The following is a 15,187-nucleotide window of genomic DNA, read 5'->3' on the forward strand; positions in this document are numbered from 1 at the left end:
AGATTCAAAATCTCACTTATTCTCTAGTCACTTAGGTCACAGCTGTGCCATCGAGCTTGTCACATAGCGCTCAGATATTCATTGGGCCTCACACAATCCAAAAGTGTCCAGTGTCCAAAAGTGTGTGCAGAGATTCAAACTCTCACTTATCCTCTAGTCACTTAGGTCACAGCTGTGCCATCGAACTTGTCACATAGCGCTCAGATATTCATTGGGCCTCACATAATCCAAAAGTGTCCAGTGTCCAAAAGTGTGTGCAGAGATTCAAACTCTCACTTATCCTCTAGTCACTTAGGTCACAGCTGTGCCATCGAGCTTGTCACATAGCGCTCAGATATTCATTGGGCCTCACACAATCCAAAAGTGTCCAGTGTCCAAAAGTGTGTGCAGAGATTCAAAATCTCACTTATCCTCTAGTCACTTAGGTCACAGCTGTGCCATCGAGCTTGTCACATAGCGCTCAGATATTCATTGGGCCTCACACAATCCAAAAGTGTCCAGTGTCCAAAAGTGTGTGCAGAGATTCAAACTCTCACTTATCCTCTAGTCACTTAGGTCACAGCTGTGACATCGAGCTTGTCACATAGCGCTCAGATATTCATTGGGCCTCACACAATCCAAAAGTGTCCAGTGTCCAAAAGTGTGTGCAGAGATTCAAAATCTCACTTATTCTCTAGTCACTTAGGTCACAGCTGTGCCATCGAGCTTGTCACATAGCGCTCAGATATTCATTGGGCCTCACACAATCCAAAAGTGTCCAGTGTCCAAAAGTGTGTGCAGAGATTCAAACTCTCACTTATCCTCTAGTCACTTAGGTCACAGCTGTGCCATCGAACTTGTCACATAGCGCTCAGATATTCATTGGGCCTCACATAATCCAAAAGTGTCCAGTGTCCAAAAGTGTGTGCAGAGATTCAAACTCTCACTTATCCTCTAGTCACTTAGGTCACAGCTGTGCCATCGAGCTTGTCACATAGCGCTCAGATATTCATTGGGCCTCACACAATCCAAAAGTGTCCAGTGTCCAAAAGTGTGTGCAGAGATTCAAAATCTCACTTATCCTCTAGTCACTTAGGTCACAGCTGTGCCATCGAGCTTGTCACATAGCGCTCAGATATTCATTGGGCCTCACACAATCCAAAAATGTCCAGTGTCCAAAAGTGTGTGCAGAGATTCAAACTCTCACTTATCCTCTAGTCACTTAGGTCACAGCTGTGCCATCGAGCTTGTCACATAGCGCTCAGATATTCATTGGGCCTCACACAATCCAAAAGTGTCCAGTGTCCAAAAGTGTGTGCAGAGATTCAAACTCTCACTTATCCTCTAGTCACTTAGGTCACAGCTGTGCCATCGAGCTTGTCACATAGCGCTCAGATATTCATTGGGCCTCACACAATCCAAAAGTGTCCAGTGTCCAAAAGTGTGTGCAGAGATTCAAACTCTCACTTATCCTCTAGTCACTTAGGTCACAGCTGTGCCATCGAACTTGTCACATAGCGCTCAGATATTCATTGGGCCTCACACAATCCAAAAGTGTCCAGTGTCCAAAAGTGTGTGCAGAGATTGAAACTCTCACTTATCCTCTAGTCACTTAGGTCACAGCTGTGCCATCGAGCTTGTCACATAGCGCTCAGATATTCATTGGGCCTCACACAATCCAAAAGTGTCCAGTGTCCAAAAGTGTGTGCAGAGATTCAAACTCTCACTTATCCTCTAGTCACTTAGGTCACAGCTGTGCCATCGAGCTTGTCACATAGCGCTCAGATATTCATTGGGCCTCACACAATCCAAAAGTGTCCAGTGTCCAAAAGTGTGTGCAGAGATTCAAACTCTCACTTATTCTCTAGTCACTTAGGTCACAGCTGTGCTATCGAGCTTGTCACATAGCGCCCAGATATTCATTGGGCCTCACACAATCCAAAAGTGTCCAGTGTCCAAAAGTGTGTGCAGAGATTCAAAATCTCACTTATTCTATAGTCACTTAGGTCACAGCTGTGCCATCGAGCTTGTCACATAGCGCTCAGATATTCATTGGGCCTCACACAATCCAAAAGTGTCCAGTGTCCAAAAGTGTGTGCAGAGATTCAAAATCTCACTTATTCTCTAGTCACTTAGGTTACAGCTGTGCCATCGAGCTTGTCACATAGCGCTCAGATATTCATTGGGCCTCACACAATCCAAAAGTGTCCAGTGTCCAAAAGTGTGTGCAGAGATTCAAACTCTCACTTATCCTCTAGTCACTTAGGTCACAGCTGTGCCATCGAACTTGTCACATAGCGCTCAGATATTCATTGGGCCTCACATAATCCAAAAGTGTCCAGTGTCCAAAAGTGTGTGCAGAGATTCAAACTCTCACTTATCCTCTAGTCACTTAGGTCACAGCTGTGCCATCGAGCTTGTCACATAGCGCTCAGATATTCATTGGGCCTCACACAATCCAAAAGTGTCCAGTGTCCAAAAGTGTGTGCAGAGATTCAAAATCTCACTTATCCTCTAGTCACTTAGGTCACAGCTGTGCCATCGAGCTTGTCACATAGCGCTCAGATATTCATTGGGCCTCACACAATCCAAAAGTGTCCAGTGTCCAAAAGTGTGTGCAGAGATTCAAACTCTCACTTATCCTCTAGTCACTTAGGTCACAGCTGTGCCATCGAGCTTGTCACATAGCGCTCAGATATTCATTGGGCCTCACACAATCCAAAAGTGTCCAGTGTCCAAAAGTGTGTGCAGAGATTCAAACTCTCACTTATCCTCTAGTCACTTAGGTCACAGCTGTGCCATCGAGCTTGTCACATAGCGCTCAGATATTCATTGGGCCTCACACAATCCAAAAGTGTCCAGTGTCCAAAAGTGTGTGCAGAGATTCAAACTCTCACTTATCCTCTAGTCACTTAGGTCACAGCTGTGCCATCGAGCTTGTCACATAGCGCTCAGATATTCATTGGGCCTCACACAATCCAAAAGTGTCCAGTGTCCAAAAGTGTGTGCAGAGATTCAAACTCTCACTTATCCTCTAGTCACTTAGGTCACAGCTGTGCCATCGAGCTTGTCACATAGCGCTCAGATATTCATTGGGCCTCACACAATCCAAAAGTGTCCAGTGTCCAAAAGTGTGTGCAGAGATTCAAACTCTCACTTATCCTCTAGTCACTTAGGTCACAGCTGTGCCATCGAGCTTGTCACATAGCGCTCAGATATTCATTGGGCCTCACACAATCCAAAAGTGTCCAGTGTCCAAAAGTGTGTGCAGAGATTCAAACTCTCACTTATCCTCTAGTCACTTAGGTCACAGCTGTGACATCGAGCTTGTCACATAGCGCTCAGATATTCATTGGGCCTCACACAATCCAAAAGTGTCCAGTGTCCAAAAGTGTGTGCAGAGATTCAAACTCTCACTTATCCTCTAGTCACTTAGGTCACAGCTGTGCCATCGAGCTTGTCACATAGCGCTCAGATATTCATTGGGCCTCACACAATCCAAAAGTGTCCAGTGTCCAAAAGTGTGTGCAGAGATTCAAACTCTCACTTATCCTCTAGTCACTTAGGTCACAGCTGTGCCATCGAGCTTGTCACATAGCGCTCAGATATTCATTGGGCCTCACACAATCCAAAAGTGTCCAGTGTCCAAAAGTGTGTGCAGAGATTCAAACTCTCACTTATCCTCTAGTCACTTAGGTCACAGCTGTGCCATCGAGCTTGTCACATAGCGCTCAGATATTCATTGGGCCTCACACAATCCAAAAGTGTCCAGTGTCCAAAAGTGTGTGCAGAGATTCAAAATCTCACTTATCCTCTAGTCACTTAGGTCACAGCTGTGCCATCGAGCTTGTCACATAGCGCTCAGATATTCATTGGGCCTCACACAATCCAAAAGTGTCCAGTGTCCAAAAGTGTGTGCAGAGATTCAAACTCTCACTTATCCTCTAGTCACTTAGGTCACAGCTGTGCCATCGAGCTTGTCACATAGCGCTCAGATATTCATTGGGCCTCACACAATCCAAAAGTGTCCAGTGTCCAAAAGTGTGTGCAGAGATTCAAACTCTCACTTATCCTCTAGTCACTTAGGTCACAGCTGTGCCATCGAGCTTGTCACATAGCGCTCAGATATTCATTGGGCCTCACACAATCCAAAAGTGTCCAGTGTCCAAAAGTGTGTGCAGAGATTCAAACTCTCACTTATCCTCTAGTCACTTAGGTCACAGCTGTGCCATCGAGCTTGTCACATAGCGCTCAGATATTCATTGGGCCTCACACAATCCAAAAGTGTCCAGTGTCCAAAAGTGTGTGCAGAGATTCAAAATCTCACTTATTCTCTAGTCACTTAGGTCACAGCTGTGCCATCGAGCCTGTCACATAGCGCTCAGATATCAGTGGGCCTCACACAATCCAAAAGTGTCCAGTGTCCAAAAGTGTGTGCAGAAATTCAAAATCTCCCCTGTCCTATAGACACCTTGTTTTACATACTATATAGTTTGTTGGATTTTGTCTACATTTCTACCAAAAATGAGGAAGGCTGGTGGAAGAGGCCGTGGAATTGGGCGGGGGTTGGCAGCTGGTAATGATGGTGTTGGTGGTGGATCTGATGGTAGTGGCAAGAGCAAAATAGGACCGAATGCAGGAGGTGTTGAGCCTGCGTCATCGTCTGGCTACATAAGGCCTCGAACGCTTAGTTTTCTAGGAGTTGGCAAACCGCTTTTAAAGCCAGAGCATCAGGAAAAAGTTTTGTCTTACATTGCTGACTCAGCCTCCAGCTCTTTCGCCTCCTCTTCTTCAGTTGTAAAAAGTAAAAGCACTGAGTCGTCATTGGAGGCTCATGTTCATGAACCACACCTTTCCTTGTGTCCTTCACCCCAACCAAGATTGAAGGATGACGCAGGCCATACTACTGATTACTCCATGGAGCTGTTTTCACATACCATGCCTGGATTATCAAGTGAAATGGTGAATTGCCCAGGCCAAGATGAATCTGACATGGAGCGCACTGATGCACAGCCGCTGATGGATGATTCTGCTGGTACATTCACTCAGAGCACTACATTGTCCTCGCAGTGTACAGAGCCAGATTCTGACCCTGATGAGACTCAGGTGCCCATTCCCGCACACTATACCACCATACACGGTGACACAGAGGAAGGTGCACATGACATAGAAGAGGAGGTGATGGATGACCCAGTTGTTGACCCAGATTGGCATCCATTGGGGGAAGAGGGTGCTGCTTCCAATAGCTCAGATGAGGAGCATCCACAGCAGACATTGACATCGCAACAGCTGTTATCTGGCAGGCCCGGAGCACTCCAAAGACAGGTTCCAAACATCAAAAGAGTTGCTGGACAGCTTGTCCAGAGGGTCAAAAGATCACAGCGTGCTAGGCCGCAAAATGTCTGCCAAAGTAGGAAGAGTGCAGTGTGGCACTTTTTTGAACAAAATCCTCATGATCAGGCCAAGGTTATCTGTAAGAAGTGCGCAAAGACCTTTAGCCGAGGGAAAAATCTGAAAAATTTGAATACCAGTTGCATGCTTAGACATTTAACCAGCATGCACTTGCAAGCGTGGACACAACACCAAACCTCAAGTGCCACATGTGCAACTGATCACAACGAAGGTAGTCAGCAACGCTACATTGTTTCCCCCACTGTAAGCCCACCGGTTAGCACAGCAGCAAATGTTGAGGTGTCGTTGCAAGGCCACAGCAGTCAGGGAATCCCACTGTTATATCAACGAAAGACTGATTCTAGGCCATCAGAAAGAACACCAACTCCATCACCATCATCAACCCTCTCTCAGTCCGCCCTGTCCACCGCTACTTCCACCATATGCAGCTCTCAAGTCCAGCTCACCCTCCCAGACACTATGAGTAGGTCAACAAAGTACTCAGTCTCTCATCCGCGTACACTGGGTTTGAACGCCCACATTGCCAAACTAATCTCGTTTGAGATGATGCCCTTTCGGTTGGTGGAAAGCACAGCTTTCCGCGAACTCATGGCCTATGCAGTACCACGCTATGACCTACCCAGTCGCCATTTCTTCTCTCGCAAAGCCATCCCAGCCCTCCACCATCATGTGAAAGACCGCATTGTCCATGCACTCAAGCAGTCAGTGAGCGGAAAGGTGCACCTCACAACTGATGCATGGTCCAGTCGGCATGGCCAGGGCCGTTACGTGTCCATCACTGCGCACTGGGTTAATGTGGTGGATGCAGGGTCCACAGGGGACAGCGGTGGTGGGACAGTGCTGCCTAGCCCACGGTATAGGAAACAGTTGGCTGTAGGCGTTCGACCCTCCTCCTCCTCCACCTCCTCTAGAAGCGAAAGCTCGTCCACAGAGCGCAGTCGTACGAGCACTACATCTGCAGCTGCCACTGTTGCACACGATGTGTCCCCCTATCGAGCAGCTAGTGGAAAGCGTCAGCAGGCTGTGTTGCAGATGATGTGTTTGGGCAACAGACACACCGCCGAGGTGCTGGCCGAGTACTTGAAGCGACAAACTGAGTCATGGCTGGGCAGTGTACATCTTGAGGCAGGCAAGGTAGTTAGTGATAACGGCCGTAATTTTGTGGCAGCCATAGCCCTTTCAAAACTCAGCCACATACCTTGCTTGGCTCACACCTTGAACCTGGTGGTGCAGTGCTTCCTCAAAAATTATCCGGAGTTAACAGCCCTGCTCCAGAAGGTGCGAAGACTGTGCGCGCACATCCGCCGGTCGCCTGTACACTCCGTTCGCATGCAGAAGCTGCAGCGATTGCTCCACCTTCCCAACCACCGCCTCATTATCGACATTGCAACAAGGTGGAACTCCACCCTGCACATGGTGGAGCGGCTGTGCGAGCAGAGGCAGGCCATAATGCATTTGTGGGAGGATACACGGCCAGGCACTTTGAGAGCAGACATGGAGTTGACAGGTGTGCAGTGGTCGAAGCTGAAAGACCTTTGTAAAGTCCTTCTGTGTTTTGAGGAATGCACACGGCTGGTAAGCGCAGACGACGCCATCCTAAGCATGAGCATCCCACTTATGCGTCTGCTCATGCAAACTTTGACGCACCTTAAGGAGCAGGCGTCTGCAGCCAATGTTGATGAGGAGGAAGAGGAGGAGGGAATCCTTGATGACATTCAGCCATTGTCTGCTCAGGGACCTCTCCTGGACGAGGTGGAGGAAGAAGAGGAGGAGGAGGAGGATGATGGGGATGATTACTTAGGGGAGGAGGATGCATCTCGTGGGGCAAGTGAAAATGTTGGCGTGGCAAGGTCTGGTACAGGGTTTGTGCGTGACTGGAGGGATGTGGATTTGCCAGAAAGTGCTCCTCCACCCAGCACTCGCAGTGCATCATTGACACCGGGAACATTGGCCCACATGTCAGATTATGCCTTGCAGATACTAAAAAGGGACCCCCGCATTGCCAAAATGATGAACGATGACGACTACTGGTTGGCCAGCATCCTGGATCCACGCTATAAAGGCAAATTACAAAACATCATGCCACAGGAGAACCTTGACCTAATATTGGCTAATAAACAAGCAACTCTAGTAAATCGGTTGCTTGAGGCATTCCCAGCACACAGCAGCGGTGATGGTTCTCATACGAGCCGTACGGGCCGGGGGCAGCTTGGCAGAGGTGTTCGTGGTGCACACAGCAGAAGTGGCGTTGGAGACAAGGGTTTCATGACAATGTTGTGGACTGATTTTTCAAATACCGCTCACACAACTGGTAATACTGCATCGATGGAAAGTGACAGGAGACAGCAGTTGTCAACTATGGTAACAAACTACTTTTCCTCCCATATCGATGTTCTCCCACACAGGTCATTCCCCTTTGACTATTGGGCCGCTAAACTGGACACCTGGCCTGAATTGGCACAATATGCCTTACAGGAGCTCGCTTGCCCAGCTGCAAGTGTGCTATCGGAAAGAGTCTTCAGTGCAGCTGGATCAATCCTGACAGAAAAAAGGACCCGTCTGTCAACCCAAAATGTGGATGATCTAACCTTCATTAAAATGAACCACGCATGGGTTTCCAAGGATTTTGTCCCACCTTCCCCTGATGACACATAGGGTGACAGAAAAATGGCTTGCTTTGGTCCACCTCTTCCTGGTACTTCACCTATTTCGCCTTTTGCATCAGCTGAATGTCCAACATCAACATATGCCACTTTTTAAAACTCCCTAACTGTGCTGCCTCCCCCCCCATGGCCGGGGTCACCACCTACCGCACGACACCGTGCGAGTGCCGTTTCCCTGGACAGGTGGGTAGGCCGACTCTTGGGCGCGGGCACTGGCACAGGGTCCCTCATAGTGCAATCAAGTGTCTCTGACGGTGGTGGTGCACACCCGCCGTCAGACACACCGCTGTACTATGAGGGGCCCAGTGCCAGTACCGACGCCCACGAGTGGGCCCCCCTTGCTTGGGCAGGGCCCCAGCATTTGCAATCTTTACCTCTCCCTGCTCCTCCGCTGTGTAATCTGGGCCGTCAAATCCATACTGTGCCTGACACCGTCTGAGCCTGCCTCCTGAGACATATATTTTGAATGTGTATGCTATCCATACATGTTATCCAGGGATACGGTACCCTTTCTAACCTTTGTGCAATCACGTGCAATCCATACTGGGCCTAGCACCGTCTGAGCCTGCCTCCTGAGACATATATTTTGAATGTGTACGCTATCCATACATGTTATCCAGGGATACGGTACCCTTTCTAACCTTTGTGCAATCACGTGCAATCCATACTGGGCCTAACACCGTCTGAGCCTGCTTCATGCTGTATAGACATATATTTTGAATGTGTACGCTATCCATACATGTTATCCGGGGATACGGTACCCTTTCTTACCTTTGTGCAATCACGTGCAATCCATACTGGGCCTAACACCGTCTGAGCCTGCCTCATGCTGTATAGACATATATTTTGAATGTGTACGCTATCCATACATGTTATCCAGGGATACGGTACCCTTTCTAACCTTTGTGCAATCACGTGCAATCCATACTGGGCCTAACACCGTCTGAGCCTGCCTCCTGAGACATATATTTTGAATGTGTACGCTATCCATACATGTTATCCAGGGATACGGTACCCTTTCTAACCTTTGTGCAATCACGTGCAATCCATACTGGGCCTAACACCGTCTGAGCCTGCCTCCTGAGACATATATTTTGAATGTGTACGCTATCCATACATGTTATCCAGGGACACGGTACCCTTTCTAACCTTTGTGCAATCACGTGCAATCCATACTGGGCCTAACACCGTCTGAGCCTGCCTCCTGAGACATATATTTTGAATGTGTACGCTATCCATACATGTTATCTAGGGATATGGTACCCTTTCCAACCTTTGTGCAATCACGTGCAATCCATACTGGGCCTAACACCGTCTGAGCCTGCCTCATGCTGTATAGACATATATTTTGAATGTGTACGCTATCCATACATGTTATCCGGGGATACGGTACCCTTTCTAACCTTTGTGCAATCACGTGCAATCCATACTGGGCCTAACACCGTCTGAGCCTGCCTCATGCTGTATAGACATATATTTTGAATGTGTACGCTATCCATACATGTTATCCAGGGATACGGTACCCTTTCTAACCTTTGTGCAATCACGTGCAATCCATACTGGGCCTAACACCGTCTGAGCCTGCCTACTGAGACATATATTTTGAATGTGTACGCTATCCATACATGTTATCCGGGGATACGGTACCCTTTCTAACCTTTGTGCAATCACGTGCAATCCATACTGGGCCTAACACCGTCTGAGCCTGCCTCCTGAGACATATATTTTGAATGTGTACGCTATCCATACTTGTTATCCAGGGATACGGTACCCTTTCTAACCTTTGTGCAATCACGTGCGATCCATACTGGGCCTAACACCGTCTGAGCCTGCCTCCTGAGACATATATTTTGAATGTGTACGCTATCCATACATGTTATCCAGGGATACGGTACCCTTTCTAACCTTTGTGCAATCACGTGCAATCCATACTGGGCCTAACACCGTCTGAGCCTGCCTCATGCTGTATAGACATATATTTTGAATGTGTACACTATCCATACATGTTATCCGGGGATACGGTACCCTTTCTAACCTTTGTGCAATCACGTGCAATCCATACTGGGCCTAACACCGTCTGAGCCTGCCTCCTGAGACATATATTTTGAATGTGTACGCTATCCATACATGTTATCCAGGGATACGGTACCCTTTCTAACCTTTGTGCAATCACGTGCAATCCATACTGGGCCTAACACCGTCTGAGCCTGCCTCCTGAGACATATATTTTGAATGTGTACGCTATCCATACATGTTATCTAGGGATACGGTACCCTTTCTAACCTTTGTGCAATCACGTGCAATCCATACTGGGCCTAACACCGTCTGAGCCTGCCTCATGCTGTATAGACATATATTTTGAATGTGTACGCTATCCATACATGTTATCCAGGGATACGGTACCCTTTCTAACCTTTGTGCAATCACTTGCAATCCATACTGGGCCTAACACCGTCTGAGCCTGCCTACTGAGACATATATTTTGAATGTGTACGCTATCCATACATGTTATCCGGGGATACGGTACCCTTTCTAACCTTTGTGCAATCACGTGCAATCCATACTGGGCCTAACACCGTCTGAGCCTGCCTCCTGAGACATATATTTTGAATGTGTACGCTATCCATACATGTTATCCAGGGATACGGTACCCTTTCTAACCTTTGTGCAATCACGTGCGATCCATACTGGGCCTAACACCGTCTGAGCCTGCCTACTGAGACATATATTTTGAATGTGTACACTATCCATACATGTTATCCGGGGATACGGTACCCTTTCTAACCTTTGTGCAATCACGTGCAATCCATACTGGGCCTAACACCGTCTGAGCCTGCCTACTGAGACATATATTTTGAATGTGTACGCTATCCATACTTGTTATCCAGGGATACGGTACCCTTTCTAACCTTTGTGCAATCACGTGCGATCCATACTGGGCCTAACACCGTCTGAGCCTGCCTCCTGAGACATATATTTTGAATGTGTACGCTATCCATACATGTTATCCAGGGATACGGTACCCTTTCTAACCTTTGTGCAATCACGTGCAATCCATACTGGGCCTAACACCGTCTGAGCCTGCCTCATGCTGTATAGACATATATTTTGAATGTGTACGCTATCCATACATGTTATCCGGGGATACGGTACCCTTTCTAACCTTTGTGCAATCACGTGCAATCCATACTGGGCCTAACACCGTCTGATCCTGCCTCATGCTGTATAGACATATATTTTGAATGTGTACGCTATCCATACATGTTATCCGGGGATACGGTACCCTTTCTAACCTTTGTGCAATCACGTGCAATCCATACTGGGCCTAACACCGTCTGAGCCTGCCTCATGCTGTATAGACATATATTTTGAATGTGTACGCTATCCATACATGTTATCTGGGGATACGGTACCCTTTCTCACCTTTGTGCAATCACGTGTAATCCATACTGGGCGTGAGAACGGCTGGCGAGCTGTTAAGCAAGCTACAGCACCTGTCCAGACAAGTACAGGGATTCCCTAGCGAGGAGACTTATTTGATTGTTTTCAATGTTGGGACAGCAATTTTTGGGGAGCACTATACTCTGGAGAATGATAGATGGGGCCCACCATACACTGGAACATTCCAAAGGTGGACATCAGACACTGGAGCAGCATTTACAGGGCCCATTATACACTAGAGCATTAGAAATGGGGCCCATTATGTTTGGAGCATTATTTGGGCCCATAAGACAGTGGAGCTTCATCCATGGGGACCAACATATACTGTAGCATTATGTGGAGCTCATCATATACTGTTTCAAACATTATATGGGACCAATGATTCTGTATGGAGAAATAGATGGGCCTCGTCATGAGATGTAAAAAGTGAGGTATTTTTCATTGTACTATACCGCTATTTCTCTGCCGTATCGGAGCATGATGAGTTGTGGTATGTGTTAAAGGGGCGCTCTTTCGCCCAGGGCACATGAAAACCTGGAGCCAGCCCTCCCCCCCCACAGTTTGTAGCCAAATAACCCCCATTTTTCAGTGCGTAACTTGTATTATGAAGTTAATTAAGGTTGACAAGCTTAAGAAAGAAGAATTGATGCTTTTGGCATTCAAATGGGCACTGTAGGTGTGTTTCCTGTCCTCCTCTCACTGCCGACTTTTATTCCCCATTGACTTACATTGGGTTTCGTGTTTCGGGACGACCCCGACTTTTCCCTATAATCGGACGATCTTGCTCGACCCGACTTTTGGAAAAGTCGGGTTTCACGAAACGAAACGCGACCCTAAAAAACCAAAAGTCGCTCAACTCTATAAATAATTTTAAAAATCATTGTGGGGTCCTCCCCATTTTTGACAAAGAGCCTTGCTAAAGCAGACAACTGGGGGCTGGTTTTCTCAGGCTGATAAAGGGCCATGATTATTGGGCCCCCCAGTCTAAAAATAGCAACCCACAGCTGCCCAGAAAAGGCACATCTATTAGATGTGCCACCTCTGGCGCTTTGCCTGGCTCTTCCCTCTTGGGCTGTAGCGGTGGCAAGTTTTGTAATATTTGTGAGGTTGATGTCATCTTTGTATTGTTCGGTGACATCAAGCCTACAGGTTAGTAATGGAGAGTCGTCTGCAAGACAGCTATACATTACTAATTTTATAGTTATATGGTAAATAAACACACAGCCAGAATAAAGTCTTTTACCTGAAATAAAACAAATCACACGTTTCCTTTTTTATTCAAAAATAACAAACACAGTTATGCTTACCTAACGCCCATTCCACTGAATCCCTTGTCTCCTGCAATAAAACAGAAAATAAAAAAACAACAATATCCCTCACCTGTCCATTGTTCTGTTCCATGCCATAATCCATGTCTGGGGATTAATAGTTTTCAACCTGGACAGTGCCAAGATGTGACCATCCAGGCTGAGAACCACTGGGGATTGAGATGCTGTGAGCGCAGCATCAGTGAGCAGCGGTGACCTCATCGAGGTTACCGCAGGTATCATCCAATTTTAGAGTCAAGTTGCAGCATGATACAATTTTTTTCTCACTCCGAATCTGTATAAGAAAAAAATGTTTCTCTACATGGCCTCATTGTATAACATTGATGAGTGCAAACTGATAAAAAAAAATCAGATAGTACATGCTTGATTTATATGCTTGTTTGAACGAGTCATTATTCTGTGTGTATACGGTATACACTGCACAGTATCACATCTTCTGTCTAGTATATACTGTACACACTGCGCAGTACCATTTTTCCTGTCCTGTTGTAAAGTATATACAGTGGGTATGGAAAGTATTCAGACCCCTTTAAATTTTTCACTCTTTGTTTCATTGCAGACATTTGCTAAATTCGAAAAAGTTCATTTTTTTTCTCCTTAATGTACACTCTGCACCCCATCTTGATTGAAAAGAAAAACAAAAATGTAGAAATTTTTGCAAATTTATTAAAAAAGAAATACTGAAATATCACATGGTCATAAATATTCAGACCCTTTGCTCAGTATTGAGTAGAAGCACCCTTTTGAGCTAGTACAGTCATGAGTCTTCTTGGGAATGATGCAACAAGTTTTTCACACCTGGATTTGGGGATCCTCTGCCATTCTTTTTTGCAGATCCTCTCCAGTTCCGTCAGGTTGGATGGTGAACATTGGTGGACAGCCATTTTCAGGTCTCCACAGAGATGCTCAATTGGGTTTAGGTCAGGGCTCTGGCTGGGTCAGTCAAGAATGATCACAGAGTTGTTCTGAAGCCACTCCTATGTTATTTTAGTTGTGTGCTTAGGGTCATTGTCATGTTAGAAACTCAGCCAAAGGTTCAAGGAAAGGAAATAGGTGGCACATCCGTCCACAATATGTAAAGTTTTAGTTCATGCTTTATTCAAAATTCATTCAAAACATGGTACCTTAGGTTTTTATCTATATTTTTTGGATTCCATGTTTTTATTGAATTTTGAATAAAGCATGAACTACAACTTTTACATATTGTGGACCGATGTGCCGCCAATTTCCTTACCTTGAACCTTTGGCTGAGCTTCACCAGCAAGACCGTCACCTGACACAAAGATTTCAGCCTCCAATATCGGATGACATGGCGTGGTGAGCTTCAAAAATACTCCCCTCTCTCTAAGTCATGTTGGAAGGTAAACCTTTGGCCAAGTCTGAAGTCCAGAGCACTCTGGAAGAGGTTTTCATTCAGGATATCTCTGTACTTGGCCGCATTCATATTTCCTTCAATAGCAACCAGTCTTCCTGTCCCTGCAGCTGAAAAACACACCCATAGCATGATGCTGCCACCACCATGTTTTACTGTTGGGATTATATTGGGCAGGTGATGAGCAGTGCCTGGTTTTCTCCACACATACCACTTAGAATTATTATTATTATTATTATTTATTTATATAGCACCATTGATTCCATGGTGCTGTACATAAAAACCACCAAAACGTTCTATCTTCGTCTCATCAGACCAGAGAATCTTATTTCTCATAGTCTGAGAGTCCTTCATGTGTTTTTTTTAGCAAACTCTATGTGGGCTTTCATATGTCTTGCACTGAGGAGAGACTTCTGTCAGGCCACTCAGCCCTAAAAGCCTGACTGGTGTAGAGCTGCAGTGATAGTTGGCTTTATGGATCTTTCTCCCATCTCCCTACTGCATCTGTGGAGCTCAGTCACAGTGATCTTGGGTTCTTCTTTACCTCTCTCACCAAGGCTCTTCTCCCATGATTGCTCAGTTTGGCTGGACGGCCAGGTCTAGGAAGACTTCTGTTGGTCCCAAACTTCTTCCATTTAAGGATAATGGAGGCCACTGTGCTCTTAGGAACCTTGAGTTCTGCAGAAATTCTTTTGTAACCTTGGCCAGATCTGTGCCTTGCCACAATTCTGCGCTCCTTGCCCAGTTCCTTTGATTCTCATTTGGTCTGACATCTACTGTGAGCTGTGAGGTCTTATATAGACAGGTGTGTGCCTTTACAAATCAAGTCCTCTCAGTTTAATTAAACACAGCTGGACTCCAATGAAGGAGTAGAACCATCTCAAGGAGGATCACAAGGAAATGGACAGCATGTGACTTAAATATGAGTGTCTGAGCAAAGGGTCTGAATACTTATGACCATGTGATATTTCAGTTTTTATGATATGAAAGTT

The 15,187-nt window shown here is 46.3% G+C and overlaps 1 protein-coding gene across 2 annotated transcripts in view; it reads right to left on the bottom strand.

Moving 5' to 3' along the window:
• The window catches only part of LOC141075422 (A.superbus venom factor 1-like), a 248,931-nt gene that overhangs the window by 195,921 nt on the left and 37,823 nt on the right, over positions 1-15,187 (bottom strand). The gene's annotated exons all lie outside the window — the stretch shown is intronic.

This window comes from Dendrobates tinctorius, unplaced genomic scaffold (assembly GCF_039654945.1).
Source record: "Dendrobates tinctorius isolate UK_male_01 unplaced genomic scaffold, ASM3965494v1 ptg000351l, whole genome shotgun sequence".
Lineage (NCBI taxonomy): Eukaryota > Metazoa > Chordata > Amphibia > Anura > Dendrobatidae > Dendrobates > Dendrobates tinctorius.